Below are 17,199 nucleotides of genomic sequence, written 5' to 3' on the forward strand. Positions count from 1 at the left end.
TTCGAAATACACATACGTAGAAGTAACACAAATTCTGTAAAAATGTTTGTACTTTTCCTTCACTCCCAATTATTCAAGCAACGCTAAGAGGGTTCAGAAACTGCTGAGAACATACTTCAGCCCTCCCCACTACGCCGATTTTCCAGTCAGTCACTCACTCACTCATAGAAGTGAGTCCTTCTTGAGAAGCTGCCAATTGTGCAGCTACTCAAGTACTTAAAAGCATTTTATGGAACCTAAAGGTTCATTGCCGTGTTCACAAAAGCCCTCCACTGGTCCCTATCCTGATCCAAATCAATCCAATCCATACTATTCCATTCTATCTCTCTAAGATCCATTTTAATATTGTCCACCCACCTACGTCTTGGTCTTCCCAGTGGTCTCTTTCTTTGTGTATTTCCCACAAATAACCTATATGCATTCCTCTTCGTTCTACACGTCCTGCTCATTTCAGTAGAAATATACAAGTGACATAAATGGAATATGAATGTTATGACATTCATGTGATGATTAATGACATCATGTTCCACAACAATTACTGCAGCACATCCTAATACGGTATAATAAAAACATTCTGAAGTTTCCTGGTTCACACCTCGGCTCAGAGTCCATCTATCATAACTCGATTTCTTGTAGTTCTACTCAGTCTCTAAGGACAAATGACAATATAGTACCTGTAATTAAGCGTGGCTAAGTAATGACACTGTAAACAACGCCCGTTGCTAGGCAACAGGTTCCTAACAATCACCAACTGACTAGCTAGGAGGTGGTTTTCTCCACGCGGTCCGTGCGACAGCTGCGTAGTGCAACAATAGAAGAGATGTTGAGGGACGTGTTTCTATGCGGATCGTAGAGACAATCGCCGGTCACTAAGGACGTGAACACGAAGCTGAGGAAGGTCCTACGTTGATAAACCGTCACCAGGCAACGACTCATGAAGACACAGCAGACTGAGAAGACTTAGACTTGCTGCAGAACTAGCGATAGCGCTATAGTTACCTGTAGTCAGGATCATAAATCCAGTTACCAATCCAAACCCCATCTATAGTCACATTCATACACCTGACAATATAGTAATCGTAGCTACGTGACTGAGTCGTTGGGTAATAGACAATTAAATGAAATAAAATAGGACGCGAACCGTCGACACTGAAATAATTCGCCTCTGTAACTCAGGCTATTACAATCCTGTATGCGCCTTTAGGATATAAAACGGTACATCATGGCGTCATCCAATTCCTTTCGAAGTACTTCCCAAAATATATCCTGTCTCATTATTAATAGATCAGGGAGGCAGTACATGTGCACAGGCAGTTTCACAAGAAGATCTCGTGAACTCAAGGCGTCGAGTCAGGAGATCAAGCGGGACCCTAGTCCAGCCAATATCCTGATCGGTTTCCATACAAACTCAAGCTAGTTCAATATTCAGCAGATTTCAGTATTTTACAAGGAGTTCGAACGTTATTTCATTTCGTATCGGAAATAATAATGTTTTGTGAGCTGTATAGAAGAAATAATCGAAAGGACAGCTAAGCTATGTAATTATAATGCAAGTACAACATTTAATTGAAATTCGTCCCATTTCAGAATTGCTTGGATTTCCGATCGTTTGATATTCTAAAAACCAGAAAACACAACGTTCCGGAAAATAGCGGGGTTAACTTTTTGTAAGGGACACAACTGAGTAGGTGTCGGCCCCCACCACCTGAAGACGGAAAAAGATCCAGTTTCCGAAACGTTGTGTTTTCTAGAATGGACAAAGTCCAAATACGCAGTAATTCTGAATGTTATACACCCTCGCAGTACCTTTAGAATCTACCCCATTTGTTACATAATTTCTTGTGGCGTTATCTCCTTTCCTCTTTTCCCCCATATTCCTTTAACTTTCCCTTTAGTTCACAGAATTATCCGAATTATTTTCCCTTCTTTTCTTCCCTCTCCTCTGCTTCACATTACAGAATCTGAAGATGATATCATTTAAAACGAGCTGCGACGGGGGAACAAGTGGCAAGTATCGGCTGTGTCACATACTGCATTATTTTTTATTTTTTATTATTCTTAGTGGGGGTGAGACTGAGTCCACTTGGTACTGCGGCCACGTCTGGCCTATTGCTTTCATTTTTTGTTATGATTTTGTAGACCCGTGCCATAACGTGAATACTGTGAAATACAGGGAGAGAGAAATGCAAACGTTGTACAAATTGTTTCTAAATTATTTTAAAGTATCTTATATTATAAGTTCACTTAATATCATTACAGAAAATTTATCCACATAATATATAGTAAATCCCACATGTTTCGTTCACATGACCTTGAGCAGCCGCTTAAAACTTACACTAACTAATGACTCTTGCTAAATCATAGATTAGAACTTTCGGTATTATTGCAGAATTTTAAGTGAAATTCCTATCTGATGATGATCATGTGATGGAAACATTTTGTGGAACTGTCAGTTTATCAGAGAAGTTTTGTGTCAGTACAGAGCAATCATGTTCGGCCTAATTTCCTTATTTCGAAACAAGAAGTTCTGGGAAGAATTAATCGTCTAGTTTCCTTTCATATGACACGGACCGCGTAGAAAAAGAAAAAATTGGAGGGACACATAGACACTCGGAGAACAAGGTGATCTAATAAGTTTAAGAAGCCTAAAAAGTAGGAAAACACACACATTGACAGATACAGATGGATACACAGGCGGACAGAATGGTGATCTCATAAGCCTCCTCCTATCTTTTTAAAATAAGGAAAGTTGGCTAAAAAAATCGAGGCTTTTGAGATCACCTTTCTTTGTGCCTGTGTGTGTTCCCTGCCTGCTCGAAAGAAGCAGTCCTAAGAGGGCACGGTTGGAGAACAGTGTTAGGCCTGTTGGCTACTCGGGACGGGTAGCCTTAAGGCGGGAGCAATGTGACACTATTCCAGAAAGTTGGAATAATGGAACCAGAAGAGGTAGCCGTTGGTATGCAAAGGATCAGTAGGCAGTTTCCAGTGACAAGGAATATACGCGCAACAGTAGAATAATCGTGTTTTCTATGCGGTCAGAGTCATATCAGAGAAAGAAATATAGATCAGTTTTTTCCAGATATTGTTTTATACTTCATACCTTCAGGTACAGAAAATCAGGAAATGTTTGTTAATGAAGGGTCAGAATAAACTAAATAGACCGGAGGTATATCTGTCTGTACTCACCTACTGCCAAGAGATCCGCATTGTGTAGAAGTACAGCAAAAATTGACGTGGAGGGGAAGACGTCACACCGAATTTTGCTATTTCCAGCAAGCAGCACCTAAAATTATATAAAAGATTTATCATGAAAATGCTCCTCATTTTACTCGGGCATTCATGCGTAGACACAGAGTCTACAGAACTACAACACTGTAAAAATATCCTTATTTCTCCAGCGTTGAAGTTTTTTAGTAACGGTCTCGAAGATATCGCAGCACATGCTGGGACATATCTACACTTCTTCATTAGTATGAAGGTTGTGACATCTAAGGTTCCCCTACACAGGCTCAAAAAGTTTCAGCTACGTTGTCAGATGTTTTGAGCACAAAGTTGGAAACAAATAAATAAGCAGTTCTAGCTGCATGGACAGAATCCTTATTGAGAAGCTTCCGCTGCTAGGCTAGCTAAAAAATTCCCCACCTAGTATGGAACCCAAAGGTTCATTACGATGTCCAACGGAGTCCTATCCAAACAAGAAAACTACAGCCGAACAATTGGTGACTTGGGTCCAAAACCCATTCATTTAAGTTACATTTTAATATTATCCCTTAATTTACGCCTATGTGCTCCAAGTTGCCTCCTACCTTCAGGTGTACCAGCTATCAAGTTATATATATGTACTCGTATATTTCACTCGTGTACAAACCTTGCTATGTAACAGGCGAATAAACCGTGTTATGCAACACGTTTCTAGGCAACGCATTAATAAACAAGTTCCAGTGGGAACGAATAAGCACACAACAACACAGTTACTGTTGGAAATTGTGTTCTCTAGTCGGTCCGTGCAAAAGGGTTATAAGAAAGACAAGTGGTGCGAATTTTCAATAATTGCGATACATACATTTGACGAAAGGCCAAGCATGTTCGTAAGAGACAGACCCACCTTCTCGCCAGAGAGGTTGTTACATAAGAACTGTTGCCCCAAGGGATCAGTTGAAAAAAAAAAAAGATCTTTACTCATGAGTCTCAAGGGGTTGGTTCCAAGATGAACTGATTGGCCGTAAACCACCAGTCGTAAAGTAACTTTGAACCAGTTATACCCCTGTGAAGGCGTGGTGCAATACCTCCACCCTAGCCCAATGTAATTGTTTCCTCAACATGTTGTTATTTGAAGAAAGCAGTCTTCTGGAATTTGGCACCGTGTATATGTGGTGTTAACCGACGTTTCGGAGGAACGTATCGCTCCATCTTAAGGGTAGAAAGAAAAATATAAGAAATCAGCAGGCGAAGAGACCGTGAGAACCGGTACAAGGCGATACGTTCCTCCGAAACGTCGGTTAACACCACATATACACGGTGCCAAATCCCAGAAGACTGCTTTCTTCATAGTCACCGCCGTGAAAACCTCAAATCTTACATGTTGTTATTTGCCTTCTGAAGGTGATCATAACTGATCGAAACATGTAAAGATATGTATATATGAGTACCACTGGTCGGTGTTGTCAAATCAGCCTATAACATTTAACTAGTGTGACGGATCAGAATGAATGAAGTTAAACTCTGCATAACATCTTCTTATCAAGAAACATTCCATACATATTTTTAGGTTAAACATTTTAAACACATTTATAAAGGATTAAGTTTTCCGAAATTAAATTACAAAAATCATAACGGGTTATACGTTGTGTGAATCACTAAGTAATCGGAAAATTATAAGATAATGTTTACTATGTATCATTGAAACTTCTGGGAGACCATAGCATGAACTGCGATCAACGTTTCTCAAGACCGAGCTCGGATCATGCGAGTTGTTTAAAAGCGACAGAAGGAAGTAATTAAAATAGGCCTACAAAACACCGGAAGGACAACGTATAATGTTTCATTCTGAACAGGCTGAATGGCCTATTCCGTGCAGTTACTGATGATGATGGTCCTGTAGTCGAGACCCTGCCTGTAGTTTTGGATGATGCGGTGATTACAACCCATTCGCTATTTAATGCTTCTTGATTGGTCAATTTATGACATAACAAGACCCAAATCGGGCGGGAAAAGCCACAATTTTCTCAAGCAAAACAATACAGACGACAACGGGTATGGCCAGTATGTGACTGTCGGCCAATGCTGTTTTTAGGCGGACATGGCTGAGAGCTAATACGATAGTTCACTTCTTATCGTCACTGAACTTAGTGACTAATCAACTGGAAGGGAATTGGAACGAAGTGGTCGTGGCCTGATTAGAGGTAATGAGCCAACATTTGCCTGGAAGGGCTGTAGGAAACTACGAAATATCAGTCAGGATGTATCGTATCCAAGCCGAGTTTTGAAACCGGGATTTCATGAAAACGAAAGCCGTTCTGTGAAGCAGTATCGAAGAAGAACATCTCTGCTACCCTGTCTAGAATCGAACAGGGGCAATGTATTAAGACAGTCACTTTATCGATTGAGCCGTCGCAGTTCATTGCACAATGTCTATGTAGTGTAACATTTGTCGTCACAGGTTCTACCTGTTGTTTAAGATAAATGCCACTGCTACCAACATGCAAACATTTTCCAATTCATCGGCGATCAATATTTAGACAATACGGGGACCCGTGTAAGGGCGCTCTGTTCGCGTCCAGAAGCACGGAGGCGTGTAGTTCCCATTAATTCCGCACGGATCGCCACATTGTAGCCATATCAACAAAGCGTGATATCCTAAGTGTACCCGAGCTTTACTCAAGGTAACAACGAGAGGACGTACTTCTATACTGAACTGTTTAAAGCAGCTGTGTTAGTGAAAACGGCATTCCCATAGAAAATAAATCATATCTGATTCAATGCATTGATTTCTTGGTTAACTATTATGTGGATTTTGATCGCATGTAGTTTCACTAAATAATATTTAAAAGTTCAGTTCCTATCTTAACAGAAAGCATCTCCATTATGAAGGCCGACCAGTTTTTTTTAGTTTTATTTTTTTATTATTATTCTTAGTGGGGTGTCCACTTGGTGCTGCGGCCACTTCTGGCCTACTGTACCAGCCCCGGATGACATGATGCTGATTATGGAGCAACTGGTGGAATGAAGATTGGCAGGGGAAACCTAAGTACTCGGAGAAAACCTGCCACAACGCCACTAGGTCCACCACAAATCTCACATGACCAGAACCGGGCTCGAACCCGGGCCGCCGCGATGGGAATCCAACGACTAATCGCTTGAGCTATGGCGCGCCCCAGCCAACTAGTTAATGTTGTTTAGGGAAACTATTGGTTTTTTATTGTGAAACTCAAAAGACACAAATATACTATGTGGGCGAAGTACAGAGTTATAAGATGGGACGCTGATGCAGTAACTCTGCCGGCTGAAATTGATGTATCACACAAACACAGAATAGACACAGATAGACATCTATTTCACGACTGAGATTCGAACCCACGATCTCAGTGTCCAAGCCGACATTTAATGCATTCGACCGCGCGGCCTCTGTGAACGGCATCCTCACAGTAAAGATAAAAAGCTATAGTTGTCCCTGTGCTCAACTAATTAAGTACTACGCCATGAAGGCGTATGGGGGAGTGGATGTATAGATCCACATTTTCTTTACCTCGACTGTATTTGGAGGTGAGTGGTCAGTTTCACGCCCCGGGGAAAGAACCCTCGGTACCCACTAGATAGGAGGCTGGGTGGGCCCCAGAGCCGGGCTGGGTGACGTGGGAAGAGCAAATTCTTGCCCCACCGTGACTCCGACCCCTAAATCGTCCAGCCTTAGCCAGATGTTATCTCAGATCCTCACAGTAAACATCGATTACATCCCTGAACATCATTCATAGGTTGGTTATTGCGATCGAGCTGCAGTGTGTTTGCTGTGGGGTAAAGACTGATGCTTTAAATATTACTTAAACTCTTTATGTACTACACAGGCCGTCACCAATGCAACAAATTTTTCCTTCTTTCTTACACTTTCACTTCGGACACAACATATTTCGGCCCTAAATGGCCATCTTCAGGTGTCTTGCCATGCTAAAACTGCTACACTGCATTAATATTGTCCATTCGTCGCATATGCAACTTCACGCTTCATGATTTAAAACGTAGCCAGTTGGTATGCGCTAAAATAGCACACCCAGTAGTTCACTTAATTTAAATCATTAAGATCTATTAAAATTTGTATTAAAATTTCCTTTAAATTTTGTAAAATTCTTATAACACATCATTATGGGCGTCGTCCACTTGCTTTGGTCTGTATTTAATAGAAAATTTTGATAAAAAGAATCAATAAATTGTATTTAATATAAATTACGTGAACTACAGCATGTGCTATTTTGGCACATACCAATTGACTACGATTTCAATCATGAAGCGTGCAGTTGCATATGCGACCAATGGACAATATTAGTGCAGTGTAGCTGTTTTAGCATAGCAAGACACCTGAAGACGGCCATTTAGGGCCGAAATATGTTCTGTCGAAAGTGAAAGTGAACGAAAGAAGGAACAGCTTGTTGCATTGTTGATGGACTGTGCAGTACATAAACAGTTTTAGATACAGTAATGCAAAAAACAAAAAAACAAACTCCTTGGTTTTAGTCCGCAAACGAACTATACCGACCGAGCGACCGCCGCTTGTCGACGAAGTTAGTGCCAACTTTTGCGGATAGAGGGTGTCGCGTGGTCAGCGCAACGAATCCTCGCGGCCGTTAATTTCGGTTTTCTAGACCGGATAGTAATGCAACAGGATACTTAAATACAGGAATAATATAATGTAAATGAAATTCGGGTTTCCAAATATTAATGATAAGTCCAATGAGAATTATGGGAGATGAAGCAAGAGTTTATATTACAGGAATTTATTTAGAAAAAGGGACAGGAGATCAATCTTGATATAACCAACCCATGCGTTCCGATTTTGTTTTGACAGAATGAGCATTTGTTTGGACAGTCAGACCAAATGCAATTATATTTAGAGTGATTAACCCGAATTGTATTATGGCTATTTTTCCAAAACTTATATAACAGAACTGCTATTTTAACCCCCAGAAAGATTTCTGGTACTCATTTCTCTCAGATGCCGAGTCGACCCCAGGGCCATAGCGTGACTGCAAGGATTAGGTAAACTGAAAAAAATCCAATTCATCGGGACTCGAACCCGCGACCTCCAGGCTTGTAGCATAGTGCTAATTTTTTTTACAATCTTCGTATTCCTCTGTGTCCAGTGATGTAAATATCGATTTTGGATTAATTAAAATTGCCGCGTTTATTGATTCTCCCTTGCACATGTTGTTCGCCACTTCTACATTCCCTCCTGTTGCGACCCTCTGTCGGGAGCTTTTTGACGATAAACCTCTGAATTTAGCATATCAACAACCCATCACTCAGTTCTTAGTAAACACGCCATAAAAACAATCACAGTTTCCAACCTTTATGCAAATATTTTTATTTTGGAAGTTATCTCCTTTCGTCGCATGAAATGAGAGAATGATAAAAGCAAGTGAAACAGATGTAACGAAAAGAGCCACGTTCATTCAGGTGGGTGGGTGGGGGCTGTAGAATATTCGTTCTTTTCCTGAAGCTCCGTAGACCCTGTTCGCTCGTCTTCTTGGTAAAGGCTGGTTCAACAGAATGTAAGCCCTTAAGTAGCGAAGAAGGCCGAGAGGTGGAACGAGGAATTAACCCAGCATTTACACTACCTACCTGCTCAGTTAGTTGAGGCACTATGGTACAAGCCGGAAGATCGCGGGTTCAGTCCCGATGAGGTAATTGGGTTTTTTTTTTTAACTTGACCTAATCCTTCCAGCCACACTATGGCCCTGTGGTTCACTCAGCCTCTAATAGAAATGAGTACCAGGAATCAATTAAATACTTTTCCCACTCGAGGCTGAGGCGATCCTCAAATTTCAACGAAAATGAGAAGGTTGGTGCAGGTCGTGTAGATGAAAGTGCATGTCTGCAGACAGGTGGAGCGAGCTGCAAGAGCTTTGGCGAAATGAAGTTGCGAAAGACTTACAGCAGGTACATCAAACGATTAACGTATGTTGAGGGTCTGGCGTAAAGTTTTATAAAGACTAGAAATTGCTGCATTTCAACGTCGGAGCGAGGAAGTTGAGTGGTTCGGGCGAACTGAGGAACGGGATGTGATCACAGGCTAAGAGAAACGCCGCCAGTAAACATCGCTTCTAAGACTAGATTTTGGTGAGTTTTTTGAACTTTGTTCATAGCTATCGTCCGACATTCTAAAAAGCATCGTTTCGGAAACTGTATCTGCTTCCGTCCTCAGGTGAATGTGTGGGGAAAACCAATTATGTGAGGTTTGTTTGACAGAACTTCAATCACAGGACAATTTCTATCTACACATGGCTTTACAGCCCTTTTTGGGTCTTGGCCGCTTTTTCATTTTCATATTTTTTACACAGTCGGTAGGAATCCTAGGACCGGGGGCGGGGGGTGACTGGACAGCATATGTCTGACTCTGAGTCTTATATTACTACCGACGATCGGTCGGCCAGTCTGTCTTCGAATGAAGCACCCATCTGAGGTTTATGACCAGATTTTTATTACTGTCAGACAGTTGCGGGTTTGTTGATGTGGGGTGCTCTCTCTGACGAGAGGACGGGTCTGACGTATATAAGTTCTGCTGGTCCTCGCCAGCGCAGTCATTCTCGGGTCCCAGTCCCCTGGGATTCGTGACCATATTTCATTGTCTCGGATTCGAGACTTTCCTTTTCGTCGCCTCCTACGACTCGCAGGGTCACAGTGGACGGATGATGGATCGAAGGACAGACAGACAGATCTTAGCGTACCTAGCAACCTCACAGAGGGACATCATCATCATCATCAGTAATCTGTCAAGACGACAGGTCCACAGTCCATAGAAAACACATCTTGTATTGTCAAAAAAGCTTGTTTAGAACGCCGTTGCTTAACAAGAGATATCCTATTATTCCACGTGTTTGGTTCTGCGGAAATGTGTTTAGCGACCCATTGCCTAGCCATGGGCAGGTTGTGGACCACATAGAAGAACTTCTTGCAATAGTTTTCTGTTGTTGTTTGAGCGTTTCTCGGGCGTTGCATAGAAATACGTCTACATGTCACAATATTTATGATTAGTGAATTTCTGTTTCACAGTTTCTGGATTAGCCAGTACCAGAAACCACACCTTTTACTTTATTCCACATTATACGAATACTCGAGATTTTTCGCATTATTTCTCTCTCTTAAAAATACTTNGAGGGACATAATTATGTAATTTGTCATTCAATATCCTGCTATGTTTCGCCGCCGCATTTAGATTCCATTTTCATCACTACTTGCACAATATGACGTAATGGAGTGTGAGAAGACCATAACTGACACCAATATGTCACCATTCTAGTGATCATAATATCACGTGTTTATGCCTGCATGACTAATAATAACGGGTTCTGGATTAAATAATTTAATTCAGTAACGCCTTCTTTTACAGTTTCTCTTAATCACAATCAATTACACTAACTCACAATCAATTTTCAGCCGAACCCTTCTTCCTTGTCTGCCGAGGGCTCGCCCCATTCCCATTCTTGTTCTACGACTGATTTCTCAAAGTCAAAGTCAATGTCACATTGCCACTGACCGTTAGTCAGTCACTAAGCCTTGGCGTCGAGCCCCAACTGAGGCTCATGACCAGATATTTCTGTTTCACACTTACGGTCTTGTTTTTGTGGGGAGCCCTCTCTGACGAGAGGAAGGGTCTGTCTTTTGTATATGTTGCTGGCCCCTGCCAGCGCGGTCTTCCTCGGGTCCGAGTCCCAACAGATTTGAGACTTCCCTTTTTGTCGCCTCCTACGACTCGCAGGGTCACGGTGGATATATTCAACCCCGCCTCCACATGGGACTGACTTCTGACTGACGACTGGAATACTTATACAGTCTCGAGGCGGATCCATAGAAAACACATCTTGTATTGTCAAAAAAGCTTGTTTAGAACGCCGTTGCTTAACAAGAGATATCCTATTATTCCACGTGTTTGGTTCTGCGGGAATGTGTTTAGCGACCCATTGCCTAGCCATGGGCAGGTTGTGGACCACATAGAAGAACTTCTTGCAATAGTTTTCTGTTGTTGTTTGAGCGTTTCTCGGGCGTTGCATAGAAATACGTCTACATGTCACAATATTTATGATTAGTGAATTTTTGTTTCACAGTTTCTGGATTAGCCAGTACCAGAAACCACACCTTTTACTTTATTCCATATCATACGAATACTCAAGATTTTTCGCATTATTTCTCTGTCTTAAAAATACTTTCTTCCTGCTTCAGTGGGACTCCTCTCGCGTCAAACATTCAGCATTCTGCTCCACGGGTAAATACAGTTTCAAATGTTGAACAACTTTCTTTGTTTTGTCTTTCCCTTTACTTCCTCACTCCACATCCCACTTTCCTTTCGCTCCTCGAGCTCGCGCGTCCACATTACTCGTGCTCGTGTGACTCGCTATGTTCGCGAGTAATGTGGACGATATGACAAGTCACGAGACAAGCAAATTTTAAATTTTCAATTTAAAAACTGTAGCCAATAAATAAAATACGACTACAGCCTATACACACTACGAGCAAATATACGGATCCTCACACGCCGAAGCCTGGCGAGCAACTGAAGTAGTGTGGACGAAGATTTACGAGCACAAGTAAAAGCCAGACGATTCTCTCGACTAGCACAAGCCTGGCGAGCACGAGCACGAGTAATGTGGACGCACCTTTATATACCTGAAATTCATCTCAAGTGAACTGCTGAAATTACGTCAAAGAAAACACACTGCGTCTACATAACAAAGACCAGTTGGTTAATGATATTCAGGCCAAAGTAATAACTGTTAGTTGTGAGAATGATATCTGGATCATAGGTCATGAAGAGTATTAGCTTCTGGGATGTAACGCTGTGTAGCCCGCTGAAAGTCGACCGAAGTTTCAGAGGAACATATCGTCTCCACTTGCAATGGCACCTGCTTTCACGCTAGTATTTTGCTCAGTTTATTTGACACTGAAGATGGAGGCAATATGTTCCTCCGAAAGTCCGCTGATTTCTAACGGACTACACGGCGTTGTATGCCAGAAGATAATACTCTTCGAATAAGGTATAAAAGGTAAATCTACTCCTGTAAATGGCCGTGGAGGATCACGGTGTTTTGAGACGTCGAGGCTCCCACATTCTCTAGACAACTGGCTCACAGATGGCGGCGAGGTTGTCAGCCTTACGCGCCTGCCGTTCTTTACCCCCAGGAAGATTCTTGATACTCATTTCTATTACAGGCTGAGTGGACCTCAGAGCCATAATGCGGCAGGGGGGATTAGGTCAATCGAAAAATTCAATGGCCCCATGGTGAATCGAACTCGGGACTTTCCGGTTTGTAGCACAGTTCCTTTACAAACTACGCTATCACGCACCCCTCAGATAAGCTATAGTGTTAAAAATTAGGAGTTGGTGAATGTTAAAGTAAGTGGTAAATGGAGTTACCACTCTGTTTCTCTTCCTTCCTCTGATGTCGTGTTTGCATTGCCCAGTCTTCTCCGCAGAATATATTTTGTTCTCAATATTCTACGTACCTATTGAGATCCCTCGCTTCTGACACGCGAGGCAGTGCAGTCTTGTAGAAACAGAGGAAACTGTCAGCTATAACTTCATGACCCGAAGACACAGGCAGCAAGCTGTTCCGAAAACTCGGTAATTTTCTACCACGCTAGACGGCATCACTCCATACAATTCGGAGCAGAGAGAATCTGAGACCTTGCACTCTGTTCGTTAGCTTCAGAGACCTGTTTCAGTGACATCCCTGGTCCTGAAGGTGAATATTATCCTCGCAAATTAGAGGACTAACAGGAGAATATTGATCGAAGTAATTACAGAGGAATTTCGGTTCCCTATGGCAAGCAAGGAACGTCTTTATGAGGTAGCCAAGATTTCAGTTCGCTTCAACTCTACACTACAGCTTGTAGTTAGTTACATTAAACGCTAGAGGATTCTTCTGTCACAAAGAAGCAAGTTACACATCCGTAAAATCGCTGAGCCCCATTTACAGTTGAACTACTGATACTAACTCTAAGCCCGTGCCATAACTCATGCGGTTAGTCGCTGGCTTCCCACCGCGGCGGCCTGGGTTCGATCCCGGGTCTGGTCAAGTGGGATTTGTGGTGGACAAAGTGGCGCTGGGGCAGGTTTTCTCCGAGTACTTCGGTTTCCCCTGCCAATCTTCATTCCACCAATTGCTCCACAATCACCCTCACCTATCATCTGGGGCTGGTACAATAGGCCAGAAGTGGCCGCAGTACAAAGGACTTAGGCCCACCCCACTAGCAATAAAAAAAGTTTACGCTCTTCTGGGATATGATGCCATGTAGTTTGTAGTTTGTAGTTTGTAGTTTGTACTTGTCGAATAATCTCTACGGCAACACATTCCGGAATACTCACCCTTATGAGAACTTGAAGTCATGAAACGCAGTATGTGAAAGGTTTAGCCCAAGCTACATTTCGCTTTCATGTGAAGTAAATAAATTTCTTGTACTTGTTTTGTCTTGTCATTTAGACTCTTTGAAATGTTCGGAAGGGTCGATAATGAAGTTGTTTCGGGTAATGTATGCTTTTTTAGTTTAATTAACTGGTCACTTGATCAATGGAGACAGATATTAACAACGAGGAAAAGAGTTCCATCATTTGAAACGTCCAAAACTACTTTTTATTTTATTGCTTCACGTCTTATTTACTTAACATTTCACCTTGAACTTCAGTATTGTCGCCATCAAAAATTGTAGTATCATATGCGCACGAACATTTTCGATTATTACATACTGTGATGTATAGACCCATTGTTAGGCAACGACTCAATAAACATTTTCCCACGGGGAGCCAATGCGCGCAACAATAGGACGTCTATCGCTAGCCAACGGATCAGGAAATACGCCTAAAGCAATACGGGGCAATAGAAGACGGTGTTTTCCATGCGGTTCGTCCGGAGGCTATATAACGAGAAGTTATAGGCGGGGTCGAATACCTCCACCGTGACCCTGCGAGTCGTAGGAGGCGACGAAAAGGGAAGCTTCATATCTGAGACAGTAAAATATGGTCGCGAGTCCCAAGGGACTCCTACCCGAGAAAGATCGCTCTGGCAATGGCCAGCAGCATATGCACAAGACAGACCCGTCCTCTCGTCAGAGAGGGCGCCCCACGAAAATAAAACCGTAACTGTCAAACGGTAAANGGGTTTGTCCGGAGGCTATATAACGAGAAGTTGCAAGGGAGTAGGGACTTGCTGTCAGAAGCTGAGAGAGTTCAGTTGAAGAAGAGTTCATTTGAGTCAGTTTTTGTCGAGAGTCAAGTCGAGTTCTGAAGATGGCAGTGGAAGGTAACTGAGAATAATGGCAAGAAAGGAATTAGACTGTGCAAAGAAGACTTCATGTGTGATGGTTATAAATCCGTTGCCAGGATACGACTGGTGGAGACTGAGAAACCTACTGCCTGTGTAACGGTGAACTCTGAAATGTGTAGAACAGTGATAGCGCTGTAATTGTCTCTAGTTCCGAGTAGTGTGTGTAAAGTGTCAATAAATCCAATCATCCAACCCAAAACCAGTCTTGTAAATCCCGCGCAAACAGCCCTACACGTGACAGTATAAACATCAAGATAGATGAGAAGTGAGAATTATATTCTGTGTTCTCAATATACAAAATACGAAGCCGAAACTTGGTAACGGTTGCTTTTAAACACCAAACCTCTGAGTTACATAATGACATTCAAGATTATACAGTTCAGTGTCATGCTGGTCATTAGAAAAAAAAATATTAAACTACAACTTGTGTTTAGACCATACAAGAAAATATGAGTTCACCGCCGTAAAAGCTCTAACCTTAAAATAAACACACAGTGTATAGTGAATAAACAGATTTTATTACACATATAAAGTAAAATGAAATAAATTATTCTAAATATACACAGTCTTTAAAAACATATTCGGTTTTTTAGGAAAAAAAACAAGAATGTTATTTTTAAACGAGAACTATCATACAGAGTGATCCATTTAAAATCTCAGTTTACAATCATTGCATTTTGAAGTGTGTAGTAATCCTAGGCAGTAGTTCCTGGCGGCCTAGCAGCACAATTTTCCTTATATACATTTATGTTCGGTGATATATGAAGTAGAGTATTTTCTTACTGGGTTTATTTTATGAACTTCTGTATATATTAAAATAAGGTGTACTTAGATAGTAATTTACATCTTATTTTAATACATTGCTGTCTATATGGACAAAATTTTAAAAATGATCACTTCGTATAAAGACTGGATATATGTGTGAATTATATTAAGAACTTGCAAGATTACCGCCATCTTTGAGCCGATTGTCTAGATAATGTGGGACCCTCAACGTCTCACAACCCTCCACGGCCTGGTACAGGGATAGCTTTACTTTACTTTACTTTTTTTATCCGGTTCGTAAAAATGTCAAATTTTCATGATTCTGTCATATTTAGGTATTCAGGGTATATGACTATTACACACGAACTCCGTGAAGGGGAATAGAAATTCTTCTTAAGAAGCTGAAAGCCGTTCAGTTCAACAGGAACTTCTCCACATTTTATGAAACTAGAAAGTTCATTACCTTGTTCACCACAGCCTGTCAGTTATCCCTAATCTGAGCGAAACGTGGGGTACTTTTCATTCAGGTACTCAGGGTAAACGTTTGTTAAACGAGTCGGGATAACGCAGGCGATAAAGCGATTGGCTATGGGCTGGGAGACCAAGGAGTCGGAATTCGAGTCTCGGTGGGGAAAAGAATTTTCATTTCTCCGTGTCATCCAGCCTCCAATTCAATGGGTACCGGGGGCTTTTCCCCGGGGGTAAAGCGGCCGGGGTGTGAAGCTAACCACTCATGTCCAACTAATGCCGAGGTCAAGAAAACCTGGGTCTAGTCATCCACTCCTCCATACGTCTCCATGGCGTAGTGCTTAATTCGTGAAACACAGGGACAAATTTACTTTATAGTGTGTTCAATGTTACACGTAAAGGCTATTCTAACGCATTACTTCTCTGAAAATTTCGCGGGGGAAAAGATCGAAGTAAGGACCTCTAGCCCAGCTGGTGATTCTCACGGCTGTTCCTCTGTAGTGGCATGTTTTGAGAGACTATGACTGAGCAGTTTCGTCACGTATGAGAGAGAGAGAGAGAGAGAGAGACGAAGGCAGGACGATAGGACGGAAAATAAATTTGGGATATTAATATGGAAGCTAAGAGAGAATTAAATAAAGGTAGTAAAACTTTTAAATATTTCCCAATAAAGTTTCTATGTCCATAACACGTGTCTTAACACGATACTAAAACGTGTCTGAAACTGCTATTTTTAAATCGCGATTATTGATACAGGACTAAAGATGACAGCCAAGTTCCTGATCACATGCCACCATCTTAAGCTTTAAGCATGGACGTTCAAGCAAATAATATTTTAACGGATTTGCTCGAAGCTTTTCCAGGCAACGACTCGGTAAACACGTTCCAACCTGCAATAATGGAAACCGAGTTCCAGAGGATGAATATTACAGCTTGTTGTTAGGCAGCAGCCCGCGATCCAATGGACTGGCGAGATAGAAATCACGTGACTTGTGTGTTCAATGTGGTCCGCGCTATGCCCAGTGCTAGGCAACAGAACTGTAGATTCGTCTTCAATAGTAGATGTTTTCTCTGCGTGGTCCGTACCGAAGGTTTATAGTGGAAAACAAAGTCGTTTGCGATTAGTGCAGCTGAGAAGCGGTGAGTCAAGGACACGGAGCCGTCATGGAAAAGAGTTAACAGTTATTTGCAAGAGTGCGGCTGTGAAGAGAAGACTTTATGTGTAATATCTGGAGTGTGTAATTCAGTGAAACTGTTACAGTTCCTGTGTTTTAATTGTGTTACCAGGAGAGGACTAGTGTGTGTGTAACAGTGAATTATGAAGCGAAGAAATACCGACAGCGTTATAATTACATGTAATTAATGTTGGTATGTATAAGGAGTAAACAACCCCGTTCATCCAATCCAGAACCCATGATATTAGTCACTAATACACGTGACA

At 41.8% G+C, this 17,199-nt stretch overlaps 1 protein-coding gene across 3 annotated transcripts in view; it reads right to left on the minus strand.

Annotated features, from left to right (window-relative positions):
- Nucleotides 1-17,199, minus strand: part of LOC111871105 — a 233,237-nt gene that overhangs the window by 146,970 nt on the left and 69,068 nt on the right. For all 3 annotated transcript variants that reach the window (XM_023863910.2, XM_023863911.2, XM_023863913.2), the window contains exon 2: nt 3,187-3,283. The gene's annotated coding sequence lies outside the window, so the exon portion shown is untranslated. The remainder of the gene's footprint in view (nt 1-3,186; nt 3,284-17,199) is intronic.

This window comes from Cryptotermes secundus, unplaced genomic scaffold (genome assembly GCF_002891405.2).
Source record: "Cryptotermes secundus unplaced genomic scaffold, Csec_1.0 scaffold250, whole genome shotgun sequence".
In the NCBI taxonomy this organism is placed as follows: domain Eukaryota; kingdom Metazoa; phylum Arthropoda; class Insecta; order Blattodea; family Kalotermitidae; genus Cryptotermes; species Cryptotermes secundus.